The following is a 23,887-nucleotide window of genomic DNA, read 5'->3' on the forward strand; positions in this document are numbered from 1 at the left end:
GGAACAGAGACAATACACAGTAACAGTCACCTTACAGGCAATACAAGGGCACTAAATTCATATCTCTCAATAGTTACCCTGAATGTTAATGGGCTAAATGCCCCAATCAACAAACACGGGGTATCAGAATGGATAAAAAATCAAAACCCATCTATATGTTGCCTACAAGAAACTAATTTTAGACCTGAAGACACCTCCCCATTTAAAGTGAGGGGGTGGAAAACAATTTACCATGCTAATGGACATCAGAAGAAAGCAGGAGTGGCAATCCTTATATCAGATCAATTAGATATTAAGCCAAAGACTATAATAAGGGATGAGGAAGGACACTATATCATACTCAAAGGAACTGTCCAACAAGAAGATCTAACAATTTTAAATATCTATGCCCCTAACGTGGGAGCAGCCAACTATATAGAACAATTAATAACAAAAACAAAGAAACACCTCGACAATAATACAATAATAGTAGGGGATTTTAACACTCCCCTCACTGAAATGGACAGATCATCCAAGCAAAAGATCAACAAGGAAATAAAGACCTTAAAAGAATGTTGGGAGGTTGGGGGAACCAGGTGGTGGGTATTGGGGAGGGCACAGATTGCATGGAGCACTGAGTGTGGTGCAAAAACAAGGAATACTGTTATGCTGAAAATAAAAAAAATAAATAAATAAAAATAAAAATAAATATATATTAAAAAAAAAGAATGTTTGGGTCAACCAGGAAATCAGAGAAGAACTTAAACAATTCATGGAAACCAACGAGAATGAAAACACATCAGTCCAAAAGCTATGGGATACTGCAAAGGCGATCCTAAGGGGGGAAATACATAGCCATCTAAGACTTATTCAAAAGAAATTTTAAAAATCATGAATTCACCAACTAAATTCACACCTTAAAGAACTGAGAAAAAACAACAAGTGAAGCCTAAGCCACTCAGGAGAAGAGAAATAATTAAGATTAGAGCAGAGATCAATGAATTAGAAACCAGAAATGCAGTAGAGCAGATTAACAAAACTAGAAGCTTGTTTTTTGAAAGAATTAATAAGATCAATAAACCACTGGCCAGATTATCCAAAAGAAAAGAGAAAGGACCCAAATTAATAAAATTATGAATAAAAGGGGAGAGATCATGACTAACACCAAGGAAATAGAAACAATTATCATAAATTATTATCAACTATATGACAACAAATTAAGCAACCTGGAAGAAAAGCATGCATTTCTGGAAACGTATAAACTACCAAGACTGAAACAGGAAGAAAGTGACTATCTGAAGTTGACCAATAAGCAGTAACGAGATTGAAGCAATGATCAAAAATCTCCCAAAAAACAAGAGTCCAGGACCTGATGGATTCCTTGGGGAATTCTACCAAACAATTCAAAGAAGAAATAATACCTATTGTCCTGAAGGTGTTTCAAAAAATAGAAACAGAAAGAAAACTTCTAGACTCGTTCTATGAGGCCAGCATGACCTTGATCCCCAAACCAGGTAAAGGCCTCATCAAAAAAGAGAATTTCTGACCAATAGCCCTGATGAATATGGATGCCAAAATTCTCAACAAGATCCTTGCTAATGTACACCAAAAGGATTATCCATCACAACTAGGTGGGATTTATCCCTGGGATGTAAGGGTGGTTCAACATTTGCAAATCAATGTGATAGAACACATTAATAAGAGGTGAGAGAAGAACCATATGGTCCTCTCTATTGATGCAGAAAAAGCAGTTAACAAAATATAGCATCCTTTCCTGATTAAAACTCTTCAGAGTGTAGGGACAGGGAACATTCCTCAATTTCATAAAAACAAGCTATGAAAAGCCCACAGCAAATATCACTCTCAGTGGGGAAAAACTGAGAGCCTTTTCCTTAAGATCAGGAACATGACAAGGATGTCCACTCTCAATACTATTGTTCAACAAAGTACGAGAAATCCTAGCCTCAGCAATCAGACAACAAAAAGAAATAAAAGATATTCAAATTGGCAAGAAGAAGTCAAACTCAGCCTCTTCGCAGATGACATATGATACTTTATGTGGAAATCCAAAAGACTCCACCCCTAAATTACTAAAACTCATACAGCAATTCAGTAATATGGCAGGATACAAAATCAATGCACAGAAATCAGTTGCTTTCCTATACACTAACAATGAAACTACAGAAAGAGAAATTAGGGAATCAGTTCCACTTAAATAGCACCAAAACCATAGCTACCTTGGGAAAAACCCCAAAAACGTGAAGGATCTATATTCTGTAAACTATAGAACACTTATAAAAGAAATTGAAGAAGACATCTTGAAAAAGATGGAAAAATATTCCATGTTCATGGATCAGAAGAATTATCATTGTTAAAATGTCTATGCTCCCCAGAGCAATCTATACTTTCGACGCCATCCTGATCAAAATACCAATGACATTTTTCAGAGTGTTGGAACAAACAATCCTAAAATTTGTATGGAACCAGAAAAGACCCCAAGTCGCCAAAGAATTGTTGAAAAAGAAAAACAAACTTGGGTACATTATATTGTCTGATTTCAAGCTATATTACAAAGCTGTGATCAGCACAACAGCATGATAGTGGCACAAACACAGACACATAAATCAATGGAACAGAATAAAGACCCTAGAAATAGACTCTCAACTCCATGGTGACCTAATCTTTGGTAAAACAGGAAAGAATATCCAATGGAAAAACATAGTCTATTCAATAAATGGTTTTGGGAAAACTGGACAGCCACAAATGGAAAAATGAACCTGGACCATTCTCTCACATCATACACAATGATAAACTCAAAATGGATGAAAAACCTAAATGTGAGACAGAAATGCATCAAAATCTTAGAGGAAAACTTAGGCAGTAACCTCTTCAATACTTGGCCACAGCGACCTCTTTCAAGACAGGTCTCCAAAGCCAAAGGAATCAAAAGCGAAAATGAACTTTTGAGACTTCATCAAGATAAAAAGCTTCTGCAAACCAAAAGAAAGTCAACAAAACAAAGAGGCAACCCACAGGATGGGAGAAGATATTTACAAATGACACACATATAAAGGGCTGATATCCAAGATCTATGAAGAACTTCTCAAATTCAATACCCAGAAAACAAATGATCAAGTCAAGAAATAGGCAGAAGACATGAACAGACACTTCTCCAAAGAAGACATACAAATGGTTAACAGACACATGAAGAAGTGTTCATCACCATTAGCCATCAGGAATATTCAAATCAAAAGCACATTGAGATATCACCTTACACCAGTTAGATTAAACCTCCCTTGGCAGGGAGCCTGCTTCTCTCTCTGCCTGCTTGGGCTCTCTCTGACAAATAAATAAATACAATTTTTTTTTTTTAAACTGTAAACCAATACTAGACAAATGATCTGACATACTGTAAACAAGTGTAATTTTTCAAAATTATAAATATGCATATGTTTTCAATGATATGTGATTAGGGGTGATATATAGTACAGTTGCATTGGTCTCTGTCTATAAGTTTAAAATTTCCTTCCAGCTTTTGTGTATCCTATTGCAACAATGAATACTAGGAATACATTGTATCAAATAATAATAAATACTATCAACAGGATTTTGTGTTTCAAACATTGAATGGAGAATTATCACAGTTTTGCCCGTTTTTTTTTTTTTTTTATTATAAGTATCTCTGTTTAAAGGAAGCATGCAGGGAAACTGGATGGCTCAGTCAGTTGAGCATCTGATTGTTGATTTACAGTGGTGAGATTGAGGCCTGCATAGGGCTCTGCATTCAGCAGGGCATCTGCTTCTTTTTCTTTCTCTCCTTCTCCTTCTCCTCCTCCCCCAACTTGTGTATTCTCTCTATATATATAAAATAAATTGTAAAAAAAAAATAAAACATACACATTGAAAAATAAAAACTTCCTTATGAATACTATTAATAGCAAACATAAGTGGATTGTAAATTATTCCTCTGTGTAAACCAGCAATAGTATAGAAAAAAAAAACATAATACACAGAATTCAAAGCATAGAAATAAATTGACTTGGTAACTGAATACAACAAGACTACATAATATAATCCTGATAATTATATTTTAATTCTCTAGGCTTTCTTGTGAATTAGTCAATGAAAATAGCAACAGAAATATAGGCTTATTTTATTTTACCACTCTAATATTTTTCATCTATATGATGTTGGCAAGTTACAATCTCTTAGGAGCTTATTTTACTTTGAGTAAAATAGAGGTTTGATTAGGTAACTGGTAAAATTATTTTTAACTCTAAAATGTTAAGATTAAATAATATATCATATGCAGCCCTCGAATTATACCTGTTATTTGCAACCAAAACCTTAACTGCCTATTAGCTGATTATCTGAATGGCAAAAGAAAGTGAACTTTTATTTTAAAAATCATCTTAACAATCATATTTATTTGTAAATGAAAATGTGAATGTAAAAATAAAATCAACTTTACATAAAGTTTACTTAGCTGCTAAGACGTAAATACAAATCCCAAAATGTTAATATGTATTATTGTTTTGGTAGGTAGCCAAAATTAAGAACACTACCTTATCTGAGAAATGATTTTTTTAATAGGAATTTTCAGATACCCAAAGAAATTAGACTGATTTATAAGACTGTACAGAATAGCAGTAATTCACTTTTATATCATTTATATATTCCTCAAAAAGCTAATTATTCAATGCCAGATTTAACTCTATTAAATGTTTCCAGACATTTTTTATTTCTCCAACTTAAGCACTTGACTTTCCCTAATTTCTTATTTATTTAAATATACACTTGCTATTACTTCAAGAATAAAGTAAGATATTCCCCACTGAGGATGATATTAGCTTCTATATGGCCTTCATGATTTTATGCCTCTATCCCTGCTTTGTTGAAGGTTTTTTTTTTTTTTTTTAATCCAGAATGGATGCTATAGTTGTCAAATGTTTTTTCTGCATCCATTGAGAGGATCATACGGTTCTTATCCCTTCTTTTATTAATGGGGTGTATTATGCTGATCAGTTTGTGAATACTGAATGATGCTTGCAGCCCAGGAATGACTGAGAGCTTTTCCTCTAGGGTCAGGAACAAGACAGGGATTCCCACTCTCACCATTATTATTTAACATAGTACGGAAGTCCAAGACTCAGCAATCAGACAACAAAAAAGAAAGAAAAAGGATCCAAACATCAAGGAAAAAGTCAAACATGCACTCTTTGCAGATGACATGATAGCCTATAAATAGAAAACCCAAAACCTCTACCAAAAAATGGTCAGAACTAATACATGAATTCAGTAAAGTTGGAGGATACAAAATCAATGTACAAAAGACTGTGGCATTTCTATATACTAATAATGAAGCAGAAGAAAGAGAAATCAAAGAATGTATCCTACTTATCACTGCACCAAAAACCATACAATACCTAGGAATAAACCTTACCAAAGAGGTAAAAGATCTGTACTCTGAAAACTACAGCACACTTATAAAGAAATTGAGGAGGACACAAAGACATAGAAAAACATTCGAGGGACATGGATTGGAAGAACAAATATTGTTAAAATGTCTCCACTACCCAAAGTGATCTACACATTTAATATAATCCCTATCAAAATACCACCAGCATTTTTCACATAGCTAAAACAATCCTAAAATTTGTATGGAAACACTAAAAGACCCCCTCATAGTCAAAGCAGTCTTGAAAAGGAAAAGCAAAGCTGCAGGCATCACAATTCTGGATTTCAAGCTCTATTACAAGCTGTCATCATCAAGACAGTATGGTATTGGCACAAAAACAGACACCTAGATCTATGGACCAGAACAGAAAACCCAGAAATGGACCACAACTATATGGTCAGCTAATCTTCAACAAAAAAGGAAAGAACATCCAGTGGGAAAAAAGAGAGTCTCTTCAACAAATGGTGTTGAGAAAACTGGACATGCAGAAGAATGAAACTGGAGCATTTTCTTACATCATACATTAAAATAAATTCAGAATGGATGAAAGATCTAAATGTGGGACAAGAAACCATCAGAATCCTAGAGAAGAACACAGGCAGCAACCTCTTTGACCTCAGCCATAGCAACTTCTTACTCAATATTTCTGTCAATAAGTTTCACTGGCGAAAATTCAAAATTCCTAGTTTTAAAAAAAATCCCAGTTTATAATATTTATATTATTGAGGCTAATGAATTACAAAGCTGCTTAGTATGAAAACATATTTTTATGTTCATGTAGAAGAAAATAGATAAAACACTAATATAGCCATAAAGTAACATTTCTTTACAAATAATAGAATTTGCATTGCATTTCTAATTAAGAACAACTATTGTATACTTCAAAGTATTTTCCAAATTAATTCTGTCAGATACACTTACAAAAATATTTTAGAAGAGAAGCACAGCAAAGTATACCACTTGTGATGAATTGCAGTTTGTTATATATGTGCTAAATACAATTTCTAAATGCTAAAATATACAGTATATGTGGCTGTTTTATTAAAATTGTTATAAATATTAATGTACTATATTAAAATTTTTTAGGATAATGTACTATAAACACAATCATATAACCATACACCTATAAGTACTTATTAATGTAATGCCTACTAAATTGCCTAAAACCAAAGGCAAACTAAATAATTCTTTACAAAACATTTTAATCTTCACTATATTAGCATCATACTAGCATAATATGCTAGTATAATATATGCATGGCAGTATAATATTTTCACTTATACATAAAGATAAAAAAGATATATTGAGAGAAAAGACAAAATATTTCAAAGCATTTTCTTCAGTTGATTATTCTTTGATTTTCTTTTTAATTTTAATATTGGTATTGCTCTAATTTGCATGTAGGGGATTGTAACTGATTAACATTTCCAGCGTGACAGCTAGGAGAAAATAAACAAACTAAAACAAATTAATTTTAAATCAGAGAACAATAGATTCAAGGAGGTCTATAGATATTAAATTCTGCAGAAGAAAAAAACCTTACTAGGTGAGCAAATATTCTCACATCCTTTCTCTTCTAGAGGAAGGTACTAACACTGTGCCCAAGTGAGAGGATATTGAGACTGCCACAAGCAAAGGTATTCTGCTGGAATTAAAGAAGAACTGTGGAGACTTTTAGGGTAAAATGGGCTAATATACAGATTGAATTCTGTTAGAAATACAAACACAGAACTAGTTTTCCATGTCCACAGATCTTCCTCATAAAACTTTTGGGTGGCATTTATATAAGAAGCAAGAGATAGACCTAGAATGTTTTTCAGTAATTAGAGACTTAGCTGTTTCTAGAGGGAGAAGACCATAATAAACACAAAATTGTTCACACTCTCAAGACTTTTTTTCTAGCTTCACTGAAGTATAACTGACAAATTGTAAGACATTTTAAGTATATAACATAATGATTTAAATATATATTTAGTATACATTGTGAAAGGACTCCCCCATCAAGTTCATTAACTCATCCATTCCTGTCACATATTTACCTTTTCTCCCTCGTGATGAGGACATTTAAGTTCTACTCTCTTAGCAACTTTCAATTATACAATATACTCTTGTATTTTATTATATTGAGAATCAATAATAGTGTATATTATCAACCATAGTCATTTATACATCAGATCCTTAGACCTTATTCATATTATAACTAAAAGTCTATACTGTTTTACTAACCATTTCTATTTCTCCTACTCATCAGCCCCGGCAACTTCTCTATCCTGTTTCTATTAGTTGGGACTCTTTTTGTTTGTTTGTTTTTAGGTTCCACATATAAGTGATACCAGGTGGTATTTTTCTTTTTCTGTCTGACTTATTTCACTTAGCATAACGCCCAGCCCTGTCATCACAAATGACAGGATATCCTTTCTTTTTAAGGCTGAATAATATTCAGGTGTGTGTGTGTGTGTGTGTACCTGATATTTTCTTTATCCATCTACCTATTCATCTTTCCATGGGCACTTAGACTTTACAAATTATAAGAAAAATGCATAACATCAAATTTACCAACTCAATCATTTTTAACTGAAGTTTAGCAGTGTTAAATATATTCATATCTTTGTGCAAATGATCTCTAGAACATTATTCTTGTTACAAAAACTAGAACTCTATCCTCAGGACTTTTGAACCAGTTATCAACTGGAAATCAAATTTGCAAACAACATGGTCCTAGTCAACTCAAGTCCTCACTGAATCAAAGTAATTAAGCCCTTGGCATAGTTGTCTGACAGACTAATGTGTATTCAGTCTTTGGGGTAAGTAATATTTATTCCACTTTAGACATCGCTTTAAAATTCAACACCTGATGGAAAATGAAAATAAAAATAAAAAATTAGATGACTTAAGAAGGAAGAGAAAAATGTGATTCTTTAATAAAGAGCATTAATAATTAGAGGGAGACTTATTCATCAGTTGGAAATACCAGACCAAAAGTTTAAAATGCTTATTATTATGTTAAAAGATCTACATGAAAAGATGAAAACTGGATTAAAAGATGAACTTAGAGAAATTATCTCTAACAACAACAACAAAAATATCTGAAATAAAGATTTCAATGCATATTGTTAGCACCAGGCTAGATATAAAAGAAGGAATCAGTGACCTCAAAGAAAAGTATATAGAAATTATGCAAACTAATGAACAAAGGGATAAAAAAGTATGGAAAAAACAAAATATGAGATACATATTGGGCAATATCAAATAATTGACAATATGTATAACTGGAATCTCAGAAGGAAACAAGAGAAAGAACAGAGAAGAAATATTTAAAAACTCAATGGCAAAGGACCCTTCAAAAATAATAAAATCAAGATCCATAGATTCAAGAAGGCCTATAGTTCTAGACAACATAAAAAAAAATGAAAACCATACATAGGGACCAATATGCAAACTACTGAAACACAAAGATGCAAAGAATATCAAAATGCATCCAGAGAAGGGAAAGAAGAAAAGATGCATTCAACAATAATATATACATGTATGTATGTATGTATAGTTTTCTCAGTGTTCCTTTAAAACACCTTAGCCTCCTGAAACACAGAAATGTATACAATATATAGATAGATAACATTGATTTACATGCCTTAGAAGCATTTTACTCTTCATATAACATAAGAATTAGATCTGTTGCCATTCTTCTAGCCAAGTGCCCTGATCTGAGAGGATTAAATGGTGAGAGCATAGATTAGGTTCCTAGGTTAACCTGAAGTTATCAGGAAGAGTAGAGGGTGATATACCTTAGATATACATTGTAGGAAATGTGAAATCCAAAGCTTGAAATCTCCTTTAAATCATAAAAGTCAGAGATTAAGAGTTTATCGGACCCTTAGAAAAATGTACTTAAATCTTAAAATGATAGTGGGGACCTAAGATCCTTTTCACCTTATATCTAAGAAATAAAAATTATCTCTGTCTCTCTCAGTATGTATATGTATATGCATATATATATGTTTTAATTCACATATATATGTATGCACAAATGTGTTTATACATATAACTTGTTTACTTGTTTATAACTTGTACATATTTATATACTTTATTTGCTTATTTCCAGAAAGGAATGACATTTCTCTTTACTGCATACAAGTAGAAAAAATCCATTACCGTCCTTCCCTTTCTTCTAAAGATCATAGGTTTCTCTTGCAAGGTTTTGTTTTGTTTTCCATCTGGCTTTCATTTCATTTCACCCTAGGTAAGGTCTGTGGCAAGGGAGAGCCAACATACTCATTATTTACTGTAATTAATAAATTACTGCCCAATCCAGAATACTTCATCTGCACATTCAGGATAAAATGAATTACCATAATAATCAGAAACCCAACTTTGGGGCACCATTGAGCTGATGCCACTGCTCCTGAAAGGACACAATAAAACCAGTGCTTCTACTGTTGGAAAAACTGCACACTACATCCAGCTGTTATTACAGAAGGAACTGCCAGGGTGAAGAAGTGTCATTAGAGTAATGTTCGCAAGAAGCAAAATAGACAAGAAGACCACATGAATGTCCCAGGAATGATAAGTTCCTTCTTCCTCCTCCTAACTTATAGTATCCTTCTAGTGCAATATAATTTTAGAGTATAACAGAGCCAGCTGGAACAGCAGACATATGCTTTTCATAGTTCTGGGTCCAGTATAAAAAAACAGAGTACAGGAGGGAGGAGTCAAGATGGCGGAGAAGTAGCAGGCTGAGACTACTTCAGGTAGCGGGAGATCAGCTAGATAGCTTATGAAAGATTGCAAACACCTACAAATCCAATGGGAGATGGAAGAGAAGAAGAACTGCAACTCTAGAAACAGAAAATCAACCACTTTCTGAAAGGTAGGACGGGCGGAGAAGTGAATCCAAAGCGACGGGAAGATAGACCGCGGGGGAAGGGGCCGGCTCCCGGCAAGCGGCGGAGCAACGGAGCACAAAATCAGGACTTTTAAAAGTCTGTTCCGCTGAGGGACATCGCTCCAGAGGCCTAACCGGGGTGAAGCCCACGCGGGGTCAGCGTGGCCTCAGGTCCCGCAGGGTCACAGAAGGATCGGGGGTGTCTGAGTGTCGCAGAGCTTACAGGTATTAGAACAGGGAAGCCGGCTACAGAGACAGAGCCGAGGAGTAAGCTCTAAGCTCGGGGTTACCTTGAATCGGTTGCAGGCTCGGTCAGCTCGGAGCACGGCCGGAGGCAGGGTGACGGGAGTAAATCGGCGCTGTTCTCTGAGGGCGCACTGAGGAGTGGGGCCCCGGGCTCTCGGCTCCTCCGGGCCGGAGACTGGGAGGCCGCCATCTTCATTCCCGCCCTCCGGAACTCTACAGAAAGCGCTCAGGGAACAAAAGCTCCTGAAAGCAAACCTGAGCGGATTACTCAGCCCGGCCCCTGGTAAGGGCGGTGCAACTCCGCCTGGGGCAAAGACACTTGAGAATCACTACAACAGGCCCCTCCCCCAGAAGATCAACAAGAAGCCCAGCCAGGACCAAGTTCACCTACCAAGGAGTACAGTTTCAATACCAAGGAGAGCAGCGGAATTCCAAAGGAGGAGAAAGCAAAGCACAGAACTCATGGCTTTCTCCCCATGATTCTTTAGCCATGCAGTTAATTTAATTTTTTTTCTTTTTCAATTTATTTTTCTTCTTCTGCTAAATTTTTTTAACTTTTACCCTTTTCTTTTTTAACGTTTTTTAACTAGTTTATCTAATATATATATATATTTTTTTTCCTTTTTATATTTTTTTCTTTATTGGTTTTCTTTTTTTAATTGTTTCTTTTTTTTTTTTCCCTTTCTGAACCTCTTTTTATCCCCTTTCTCCCCACTCACGATTTGGGATCTCTTCTGATTTGGCTAAAGCATATTTTCCTGGGGTTGTTGCCACCCTTTTAGTATTTTACTTGCTCCTTCATCTACTCTTATCTGGACAAAATGACAAGGCGGAAAAATTCACCACAAAAAAAGAACAAGAGGCAGTACCAAAGGCTAGGGACCTAATCAATACAGACATTGGTAATATGTCAGATCTAGAGTTCAGAATGACCAGATGGACATCACAGATATATTCAGAACATTTCATCCCAAAGCAACAGAATACACATTCTTCTCTAGTGCACATGGAACATTCTCCAGAATAGATCATATTCTCGGTCCTAAATCAGGTCTCAACCGTTATCAAAAGATTGGAATCATTCCCTGCATATTTTCAGACCACAATGCTCTGAAGCTAGAACTCAATCACAAGAGGAAATTTGGAAAGAACCCAAATACATGGAGACTAAACAGCATCCTTCTAAAGAATGAATGGGTCAACCAGGAAATTAAAGAAGAATTGAAAAAATTCATGGAAACAAATGATAATGAAAACACAATGGTTCAAAATCTGTGGGACACAACAAAGGCAGTCCTGAGAGGAAAATATATAGCGGTACAAGCCTTTCTCAAGAAACAAGAAAGGGAGGCGCCTGGGTGGCTCAGTGGGTTAGGCCGCTGCCTTCGGCTCAGGTCATGATCTCGGGGTCCTGGGATCGAGTCCCACATCGGGCTCTCTGCTTAGCAGGAAGCCTGCTTCCTCCTCTCTCTCTCTCTCTGCCTGCCTCTCCGTCTACTTGTGATCTCTCTCTGTCGAATAAATAAATAAAATCTTAAAAAAAAAAGAAAAGAAACAAGAAAGGTCTCAGGTACACAACCTAACCCTACACCTAAAAGAGCTAGAGAAAGAACAAGAAAGAAACCCTAAACCCAGCAGGAGAAGAGAAATCATAAAGATCAGAGCAGAAATCAATGAAATAGAAACCAAAAAAACAACAGAACAAATCAACAAAACTAGGAGCTGGTTCTTTGAAAGAATTAATAAGATCGATAAACCCCTGGCCAGACTTACCAAAAAGAAAAGAGAAAGGACCCAAATAAATAAAATCATGAATGAAAGAGGAGAGATCACAACTAACACCAAAGAAATACAGACAATTATAAGAACATACTATGAGCAACTCTACGCCAACAAATTTGACAATCTGGAAGAAATGGATGCATTCCTAGAGACATATAAACTACCACAACTGAACCAGGAAGAAATAGAAAGCCTGAACAGACCCATAACCAGTAAGGAGATTGAAACAGTCATCAAAAATCTCCAAACAAACAAAAGCCCAGGGCCAGATGGCTTCCCGGGGGAATTCTACCAAACATTTAAAGAAGAACTAATTCCTATTCTCCTGAAACTGTTCCAACTGTCCATCAACAGATGAATGGATAAAGAAGAAGTGGTATATATATATACAATGGAATACTATGCAGCCATCAAAAGAAATGAAATCTTGCCATTTGTGATGACATGGATGGAACTAGAGGGTATCAAGCTTAGCGAAATAAGTCAATTGGAGAAAGACGACTATCATATGATCTCCCTGATATGAGGAAATGGAGATGCAACATGGGAGGTTTGGGGGTAGGTAAAGAATAAATGAAACAAGATGGGATTGGGAGGGAGACAAACCATGAGAGCCTCTTAATCTCACAAAACAAACCGAGGGTTGCTGGGGGGAGGGGGGTTGAGAAAGGATGGGGGGGTTATGGACATTGGGGAGGGTATGTGCTATGGTAAGTGCTGTGAAGTGTGTAAACCTGGCGATTCACAGACCTGTACCCCTGAGGCTAATAATACATTATATGTTTATAAAAATAAAAAAAATTATTAAAAAAAATAAAAGGATTATTCACCTCAACCAAGTGGGATTTATTTCTGGGTTGCAAGGATGGTTCAACATCTGCAAATCAATCAATGTGATACAATATATTAATAAAAGAAAGGACAAGAACCATATGACCCTCTCAATAGATGCAGAAAAACATTTGACCAAGTACAACATCCCTTCTTGGTTAAAGTTCTCCACAATGTAGAGACAGAGGGAACATATGTCAATACCGTAAAAGTCACATATGAAAAACCCACAGTGAATATCATTCTCAATGGGGAAAAACTGAGAGCTTTTCCTCTAACATCAGGAACACAGCAGGGATGTCCACTCGCACCACTGTTTTTCAATACATTACCAGAAGTCCTAGTTTCAGTAATCAGGCGACAAAAAGAAATAAAAGACATCCAAATTGGCAAAGAAGAAGTCAAACTCTCACTCTTCACAGATGACATGATACTCTATGTGAAAAACCCAAAGACTTCACTCCAAAATTGCTAGAACTATGACGGGAATTGAACAATGTGACAGGATATAAAATCAATGCACAGAAATCAGCTGCATTTCTATACACTTACAATGAGACAGAAGAAAGATAAAGAAGCAATCACATTTATAACTGTACCAAAAATCATAAGATACCTAGGAATAAACCTAACCAAGGAAACAAAGTATTTGTACCCAGAAAACTACAGAACACTCATGAAAGAAATTGAGGAATACAGAAAGAAATGGTAAAAAGATTCCATGCTCATGGATTAGAAGAACAAATATTGTTAAAATGTCGATTGCTTCCTAAACAATGCAATCCCTATCAAAATACCATCAACTGTTTTCACAAAGTTGGAATAAATAATCCTAAAACTTGTATGGAACCAGAAAAGACCCCAAATAGGCAAAGAAATGTTGAAAAAGCTGGTGGCATCATGATGTCAGACTTCAAGCTCTACTACAAAACTCTAATCATCGAGACAGTATGGTACTGACACAAAAACAGATACATAGATCAATGGAATAGAATAGAAAACCCAGAAATGGACCTCCAACTCAATGGTCAACTAATCTTCAACAAAGCAGAAAAGAATAGCCAATGGAAAAAAGTCTCATCAAGAAATGGTGTTGGGAAAATTGGATAGCCACATGCAGAAGAAAGAAACTGGACATTTCCTTACACCACACACAAAAATAGATTCAAAATGGATGAAAGACCTAAGTGTGAGATAGGAAGCCATCAAAACTCTAGAGGAGAACACAGGCAGCAACCTCTGTAACTTCAGCTGCAGCAGAATCTTCCTAGACACATCTCCAAAGGCAAGGGAAACAAAAGCAAAAATTAACTACTGGAACTACATCAAGAAAAAAACTTTTTGCTCAGCAAACAGTTGACAAATCCAAAACACAACTGACAGAATGGGAGAAGATATTTTCAAATGTTTCATGAGATAAAGGGCTAATATTCACAAACTATAAAGAACTTATCAAACTCAAAAGCCAAAGAACAAATAATCCAATCAAGAAATAGGCAGAAGATATGAACAGAGATTTCTCCAAAGAAGACATACAAATGACCAACAGACACATGAAAAAATGCTCAACATCACTTGACATCAGGGAAATACAAATCGAAACCACAATGAGATATCACCTCACACCAGTCAGATGGCTAAAATTAACAAGTCAGGAAATAACAGATGTTGGTGAGGATGTGGAGAAAGGGGAATCCTCCTCTTACACTGTTGGTGGAAACACAAGCTGGTGCAGCTGCTCTGGAAAACAGTATGTATGTTGCTCAAAAAGTTGATGATAGAGCTACCCTATGACCCAGCAATTGCACTACTGGGGATTTACCCCAAAGATACAAATGTAGTCATCTGAAGGGGCACATGCACCCCAATGTTTATAGCAGCAATGTCCACAATAGCCAAATTATGAATACAGCCAAGATGTCCATTGGCAGATGAATGGATAAAGAAGGTGTAGTATATAAAGGCAATGGACTACTACTCAGCCACCAAAAAAAAAAAGAAAGAAAGAAATCTTGTCATTTTTAACAACATGGATCAAACTAGAGTATATTATGCTAAGCAAAATAAGTCAATCAGAGAAAGACAATTATCATATGCTCTCTTATGTGGAATTTAAGAAAAGAACAGAAGATCACAGGGGAGAAGAGGAAAAATAAAACAAGATGAAATCGGAGAGGGAGACAAACCAAAAGAGACTCTTAATCATAGGAAACAAATAGGGTTGCTGGAGGGGAGGGGAGTTGGGTGATGGGGTAACTGGGTGATGGAAATTAAGGAAGGCATGTGATGTAATGAGCATGAGTGGGTATTATATAAGACTGATGAATCACTGATTTGTACCTCTGAAATTAATAATGCATTATGTTAATTAATTGAATTTAAATAAAAAAATTTCTAAAAAAAAATTAACAAACTCCCCCCCAAAAAACCTAAAAAACAAAAACTGCAGAGGCTAATCATTCAGGTCTATATCAAAAGATTAGCCATGTTATTCTTTTTTTTTTTTTTTTTTTTACTTTTTTACATTTCTGCTATATGATCTTCAACTCAATAGTTCCATATATGTTTTTGAGTAGAGGAGAGGGGAATGGAGAAAACACAAAGCGATAGTTATAACACTGGTGAAAATGTAAATACAAAGTTACTGTTCAGTTTCCGAAATTTCCAAAAGAGAATTTTGATAGATTTTCAAGCCAGACATAGGAATAGAGATAATGATGATGGTGATGATGATGATGATGATAATATTGTTACTAGTATTACTGTTACTATTGATTCCTTTATGGTATCATTTAACTTATCATTTAACTTATTAAGGCAGGGAGCATAGATTAGATCAGAGAGTACTATTTAAAGGAGAACCAGATAAGAGAAAGGATTGAAAATTTACTTTTTTAAAGAGAGTAGCTGAGAAATAGAGAAAAGAGACAGAAGAAACAATGACAAGATTCTCATTTTCTTCTTTCATTACTCCTGCCCGAAGCTGGGCCTAAAAAGGAATATAGCTTGAGTGAAAAAAAAAAAAAAAAGATAATTTGGGAGACCTCAACAGCATGAACACTTTTTCCACACTCTAATATGTGGGCTCCAACCATGTAGAATAACCCTACCAGTGTCTATGACTAAGCAAAGAAAGAAGACAATATTTATTTTTTCAGAATGGCCCTTGATTGTGTTCTAGTATGAGTGGGTCTCAGAAGCATCTGAGATATTATTCAAGGGAATTTTCAGGAAGGAGTTGTCATAGAGATTCCTTTAGAAGCTATGAGGGGACCTGCCTGTCTAGTTGAAGAACAAATGGGAATCAAAATCAGACCTTGGCCGCATGTGTGAAGAATGCTCTGCATGCCAAGAAGAGGAAAACACAAAGCAGCCAAGCAAGTCTGCAGGATCCTGGCAAGCACAAAGCAAGATAGCCCAGTTTACACAAACTACTATCTTTAGCACAAATGCCAACTGGTTGCATAGTGACCAAGCATACAACAGATGTTGCTATGAAAACCTAAGAGCCATCAAGAGGATACCTTGAGATCTGACAACTTCTTATTTCCGGTCCTGTAACAGATTATTATTCTCTACCCATTCCTTACTATTTACTATGTATCCTGAAAAGAATGTGAAATTTAAGAATTTGAGTCTTTTTATTTGAAAACCTGAACATTTTGAACAAGAATTGTTTATCTTATTACCACAGTTTTAAGTTACCCCTAAGAAGGGAATAAGTGGTTTCTGATTAAGACAAGATCAACTTACACAAAATGTAGAAACTGAATTTTTTTGAGTACGGTTGTAAGTGTATTTTCTACTCTACTACAGAAGAAATTTTTATTTCTATTGGTTGCTCCATCAGTAACTGGTAATGAAAGAACAGTAGACTTGAAGTTGAGATATGGTTTATCTTAGCAGTTCTCCCATTTACTAACTCAGTAATTTTGGATATGCCAGTCAATTTATATTGCCATCTCCACTACATTAACCATTGCTGAAAACTCAATATAAGTAGCAGGTAAAAATGACTTGTTTATTGTGATGCAGTAGGAAAGTGAAAAATATTTTAAATACCCTTATATCTGTTTTCTCATTTTTTTCCTCTTTTTTTTCCACCTTTTTTATCCTAGGTACATACATTTAGTCCCAACTTAAATCTGCTAATGTTTACTAACATGAGCTTACACTCATACTGTAGGCTAAAAAATATTACTTAAAAAAAAAACTAATATTTTGGAATTTTGGAAATAACACCTAATTTTGGAGATTCTTCCATGGCCTGCATTCCTCTGCATCAGGGGCCTGGTCTTATAATATTTCTTCTTCAGAAGATCAACAACATTATTAAACAATATTTAACCTAATTCAACTAACTTCCATGTTTAGTGACCCATTCTTCCCCTTACTGTATCTGCTACCTTATTGAATACTCATGTATTTGTGGGGAGGAAATGAAATGAGTTAAAATAAAACAACATATTAACAATCACAGGGAGATTGACCAGTTTATTATAACATTTTTAAACATAGACTTTAAAAGCCTTCATTAATGGACTTTCATTCCATTTTTCTCAACTAAAATTACCTTTTCTTCTATAGTTATGTAGATAATTCATAATAGAATTCTACAGCTATGTTACATATAATTCATAATTAATTATTCTTCCTCTATAATGACTTTTTAAAATTTTATATGTACCTATTTCTATAATCCTCACAAATATGTAAAATATTACAAGTTCAAACACATGAAGAAAATCTACAAAGCTTTGTTTTCAGAAGACAGGTATTGTACCAAAAATCAAACAAGTTTTAATCTACTTCATCAAAGGACATGCTCACTTCTTTTTCTGGGCACCTTTTCTTTTCTCTTTTCACTTTCAGGTTATCCTGAGACCAAATCCCTTCATTCACAGATTTGAGGATCAATCAGAATTCTCTTTCAGTTCTTTCAATTATACCTTTTATCCATGACTCAATGCAAAGTCTAGGCAAAGGCAACCAGTGCTATAGTGGCCACAGATCTGTACTGCATTCTGATTCCAGCAACAGTGGAAGTCTAGTAATGCTTCTGGCTTCTGTTGCTCAAGTCAAGGGACATGTAAATTAATACACATGATGCTGTTGTAAATAAAATACAATGCAGAAACAGGTGCTAAAGAAATGCTTCTGTTTGACCCTAGTGGTTGACAGTACAACAGTACTATGTGGCCAGTAGCAGCACAAATGAAACTGAATGTAATACAGAGGACAACTTAGGTGGAAGGAGTTTGGAGAGATGTGTAAAATTTAAAAATAAAGTACCATATAGACCCATGTGAAAATAAGTGAAATACATTTTAATTATATTTATACCAAGAAAAGATCTCAATATAATAATATCTTATAAAGTGTATAATGTTTTAGGAGAAAATAAAAATATTAAGTCCTAACATAGAAAAAATTCACTTTATTTTATATATTAATTATGTGATCTCACAAAATGAGTAAAATCATCCGTAGCACAAGTTAATTTTTTGGTCACCACCAAACCATCATTTTTAGTGTACATTTATAAGTACATCTAAGATATACGCCTACAAAACTTTAAGATTCTCTGTAAATAAATTCTCATAACTTGTGGGCCAGTCTAGATTGTTAACTTTATGAAAAATTTCAGGGTGGCATTAGGTTTTTAGCAAGATCAGAGGTTTTTTTTTTTTTTTTTTTTTTTTACTGTTTAATATACATGTAATATTATAAAATTAATTTAACACTCAACTGCATAATTCTCCTATAACTGGAAGAGTGTGTGTGTGTGTGGAGACATTCTATGATTTTTATTTCTTATTCTTGGGTACTTAATTTTGCATGTTATCATCACTCATGGTTTATTAGCCTTGAAGTAGTTTACTATTAATGTGACTCTTTGTTGGAATATATTCTAGCATGTGTACTTCCTGCAGCAAGCTTATAAACCATTTCACATATGTAGGATTTAGCAATGGCATACAAAATGTGATTAGGCATTAAGTATAAGAATCAATTCACAATTTCTAATAACACTGCCCACAATTTCAGTTATATCATGCAGATAATGATAAATTCATAAGGTCATCTTTTGAAAACGCTAACATTTAGTGACACACATTAATTCTTTCACTGAATAAATAATCAAATGTTGTCTTATGTGAAGTTCTGGAGATACATCAGTATGTAAAACTTACTATAGATAGCAATATGCAAGCAAATACATAATAATCTATTTAGCACTATGCTAGAAATATATGTATATCATTAAAGTTCATGGAAAGAATAACCAATTCAAATTGGTTTTAAACTCTAAGCTTGAACATGAAGCATAGGCAGGCAAATTTATAAATTGCAATTTCTTCCCTGCATCTCTTCTTCCTTCTCTCCATACTGTTTACCTCCTTAATAGTAGATGGTAAATTTTAAAAGGTGAAAAATGGAGCAACTACAAATCTCAATAGTTCAGTAAGGCCAGGGCACGGAGTGGGTATGGGAAGTAAATAAAAATAAAGATGTTGGTTGAAAACAATATAGTTCACCTATTGAACCAAATTTGAAAATATATGTGCTAGTTAAAAATTACAGTGTTTTGTCTAGTGTTTAAATAAAACTTGCACACTGAGGGTTTTGGAGGGGAGGAGGGTGGGAGATGGGTGAGTCTGGTGGTGGGTATTAAAGTGGGCACATATTGCTTGAGGCACTGGGTGCAGTGCATAAACAATGTATCTTGGAACACTGAAAAATAATAAAATAAAATTAAGATGTTTAAAAAAACTTGTTTAAATCATTTTCTGTTTTGAGAAACCAAGACATATTTTGTGCATTTAATTATTCCAAAAATGAACAAACAAAAGCATAAAGGTTCCCTAGAACAGTCATATATGAGAAGAAGCAAAATAAAAACACAGTGCTCTGTACTTAAGTTGAATTGTAGTTGAGGGATAGGTTATTTGTCTTTTTAGGCTTTCCTTTACTAATCCCCATGACACATTCCATCTCATATCCCCATTGAAATGAACTTCCGATCCCTTTAGCTCTGTTCTCTACAAAGGCACTGACTATCTTTATTTTCTTCACAGATATGCAAATGAAGTACATAATCAATAAGTATATTCTGAATGCATGAGTGAATATATGAAGGATTGAAGTGGCTTCAAGTGATATTATGGCTCCAGGGTACACCATTTGAAGGACATTGGTCATACCTTCCTCTTTTATAGAAGTCAACTTTTTTTTATTGTGAAATTCGCAAATTGTAAATAGAAAATTAAGAAGTTTGACAAAACAATACTTCCAAGTAATCAATAACTTCCTATCTCCATTAATTCAGAATGTTTCTTCGTGCCCCATTCCAATTGATTCATCATCCAGAAAAAGGCAATATTTTTCTTACTTCTATCATTGATTAGTTTTTCCAGTTCTTGAAAGTCATATAAAAGGAATCCCAGTATAATACTCTTTACAGTAGGACTTATTTTTCTTGACTTGAAAATCAAATATCTGTCAAATATTGGCACTAATTATGCAATGATGAATGAAGGATAGAATCTGCCTTCATAAAATTTGTTTTCTAATAGGGAAAACATTTTAAACTAATATCAATGTCGACTGATACAAAATTACATGCTGTGATAAGTACCTGGAGAATTTTAGGGACTGAAATAACTTTGTGTATATCAATAATAAATTATTGAAGATAGTGGTTAAAAAATAAGGTCAAAACAAGATACACAGGACAAGATCACACAGGTTATATTAAGGATTTCTGTTTGTTTTATCTTAAGTACAATTAACTGACAAAATTTAAGAAAGAAAGTAACAAGTCCAAATTTTCATTTCAAATATGTCACTCAGGTGGAAGCTACTGTCCTGATCACATGTTTCTAAATTGACTGATTTTCCTTCTATACAAAGAAACTTTTTAATCACCTGCCTTCTTGTTTCATCATCTTGATAATTTTTCTGAGGTGCGGTTTACATTTATATTTATTCTTATCCTTTTCACCAGTCCAATGATTATTTTCTATTCCCAGTTTTTCTTTAATTTTGAGTTTATTCTTATAGGGTTTTTTTCCCTGTGTTTTTCTTCTTCAACTTTCTTTTTTATGTGTGTGACAGGCTATTTTTCAACTTGACTAACATGGATAAATTCAATATTACCATGAAAAGCTGACCTCCCAAACATTATAAACAAGACCTGCTAATAAGACAAAACTTGCTTACTGTTGGTAAGGGATAAAATACCTAAAAATTTTTGGTGTATGGGAGAGTGGAAGGGGAGGTCAGAATTTTTCTGAGGATTAGAAGTTTGGCTTAAGACAATTTTTTTTTAAGATTTTATTTATCTATTTGACAGAGAGAGAGAGAGAGACAGCAAGCATAAGCACAAGTAGGCAGAGTGGCAGGCAGAGGGAGAAGCAGGCTCTCCACTGAGCAGAGACCGCCCCCCTAAAAGCAATGCAGGGCTGGATCCCAGAACCCTCAGATCATGACCTGAGCTGAAGGCAGATGCTTTTTTTTTTTTTTTAAGATTTTATTTATTAGACAGAGAGAGATCACAAGTAGGCAGAGAGACAGGCAGAGAGAGAGGAGGAAGCAGGGTCCCTGCTGAGCAGAGAGCCCAGTGTGGGGCTCGATCCCAGGACCCTGGGATCATGACCTGAGGCGAAGGCAGAGGCTTTAACCCACAGAGCCACTCAGGCACCCCTGAAGGCAGATGCTTAACTGACTGAGCCACCCAAGTGCCCCAAGACAATTTTTCTTTCTTTCTTTTTTTTTTTAAGGGGAGAGGAAGATTTGTTAAGATCAATTAAGGATCAAGGTACACTAGCCCAGGATTTGATAGAAACAGTGAGATGAAGATTTTAAGGCAAGAAAGTGACAGAATCTTAGAGCGAAGTAAATTGCCTGTTGGCAGGTTCATATGACTATGTGGAAGTTACTATGATGAACAATCAAATCATTTGCTTGGATAGAAGATACCTGAAAAAATAAAGTTATGCTAATGAAAGAACAGCAAAATCATGTTAATGAAGAGAGTGAAAGAAGTATATAGATAAGAACATGTGGTTTTGGTTCTTGGTGTCAATGCTAAAAGTGTTTCTGCATTTTTTCTTCTTCTCTCCTCTTTCTCCCCTCTGTCCACTTGCTATAAATATAGAATATCACTGATAATACATCAACCCTTCAAAAGCCAGCTCCCAAAGGTGATTAATCCAGGTGTGGTTTCCAATCTCTTCATATTCTAAATTAATTCTGTGATTTGATTCATATTTGGAGATTTTAAAACATCCTAATGAGGTAGGCACTGAGAAATATTCCTTTTTTATTCTTTAATAAAATTGCTAAGATTAAGTATTAGTGTTATATCTAAGATTAGGTATTATCTAAGATTAAGTATTAGTGTTATAATTTATATTATTAAAATGAAGTTATTTTCAAAATATTTACTATTATCATTTATTCAAAGGACAGACAAAAGAGGAATTGAGGGAACCTGGTTTAATAGTAGAATTTCAAGTATTATGATACATAAAGCTGGAATATATATTTTGAGACTCTAGATCTCTTCATAGTCCCAATTATTCTTATTTGTCATTATTTACCCTTATTACCGTCAGAATGGATTTGATCATTCTAACACACATACCAGCTTTTTAAAAATTACTTTAATTTTATAATTAATTTTGGAAATAGTCTAACTTTTTCTTGTCAGACATTTCAGATGGTAAAACATATGGCACTGTTGTTGCTTGTATAAAGAAAAGATAATGTGTTATTATATGGTTATTATGTAAGTAGACTTATTTAAGTCCCAGTAGGAGATTTTCTAGGTCAGGGTAGTAAGAAATCAGTGGATTTAAATATAAGAATATCTTTGAGCAGCAAAATAAGAGTAGTTATCTTGAAAATTAACAATATTTTTATTTTGTTGAAACCTGAAAGTTGAAAATGATACCAATCAAGAAAGAATTATGTTCAGGGTTAGTACTTAATTCGTACCATGAAAAAACTTGTTTACGTTAAGAGAATGTGTATGTTTTCTAAAATTAATACTTCTCCTAGACATACCCAAATGCCTATTTATATATAATTTGAGAAAATAGTACTCTTTACTCTTTTTCTAAGTACATTCATCTTTATACCATATTTGTGTTCTGGTGTATATAATTTGGGCTAACAATATAATTTTTACACAGTATAATGAGTCTTTGTGTACCCTAACTGCAGTAGCAATGCACCTAATGTCTAAAAGAATTAGTGTTTTCTATTACTTCTTAGCTTTAAGTAATTATACATTCCAGAAAGGGCAAGCTCGGAATTTCCTATTTATACCCTGAAATATTTTGTCAATGTTAGATTTTTTTTGTGAAAACACAGATAGTATTACTTTGAGTGTACAATGTGGATGTTAACTGTACTTTTGAAACAAACTGTCTTTTAACAGAGAGGCCTGAAAAAAAAAAGTAGAGGAAGAAACATCCTTGAAGAGAGTATCCCCCAAAAGTTCTCACATTACATATTACATGTTAACATATGTTTGAAGCATTTAGGATACAAGAAAATATGAATTACTGGGCATTATGAATGTGTCTAATTTGGTATTTAAAGGGAAGGGGACATATGCTTAGTGCAATTAGAAAGAGAGATCAAAAGAATCCAAAATGTATGGTTTAACGTTCTTAGTAATGACAGCAGAAAGCAGGTAA

Source organism: Enhydra lutris, unplaced genomic scaffold (genome assembly GCF_002288905.1).
Source record: "Enhydra lutris kenyoni isolate GAN:26980312 unplaced genomic scaffold, ASM228890v2 scaffoldscaffold19, whole genome shotgun sequence".
NCBI classification, from domain to species: Eukaryota; Metazoa; Chordata; class Mammalia; order Carnivora; family Mustelidae; genus Enhydra; species Enhydra lutris.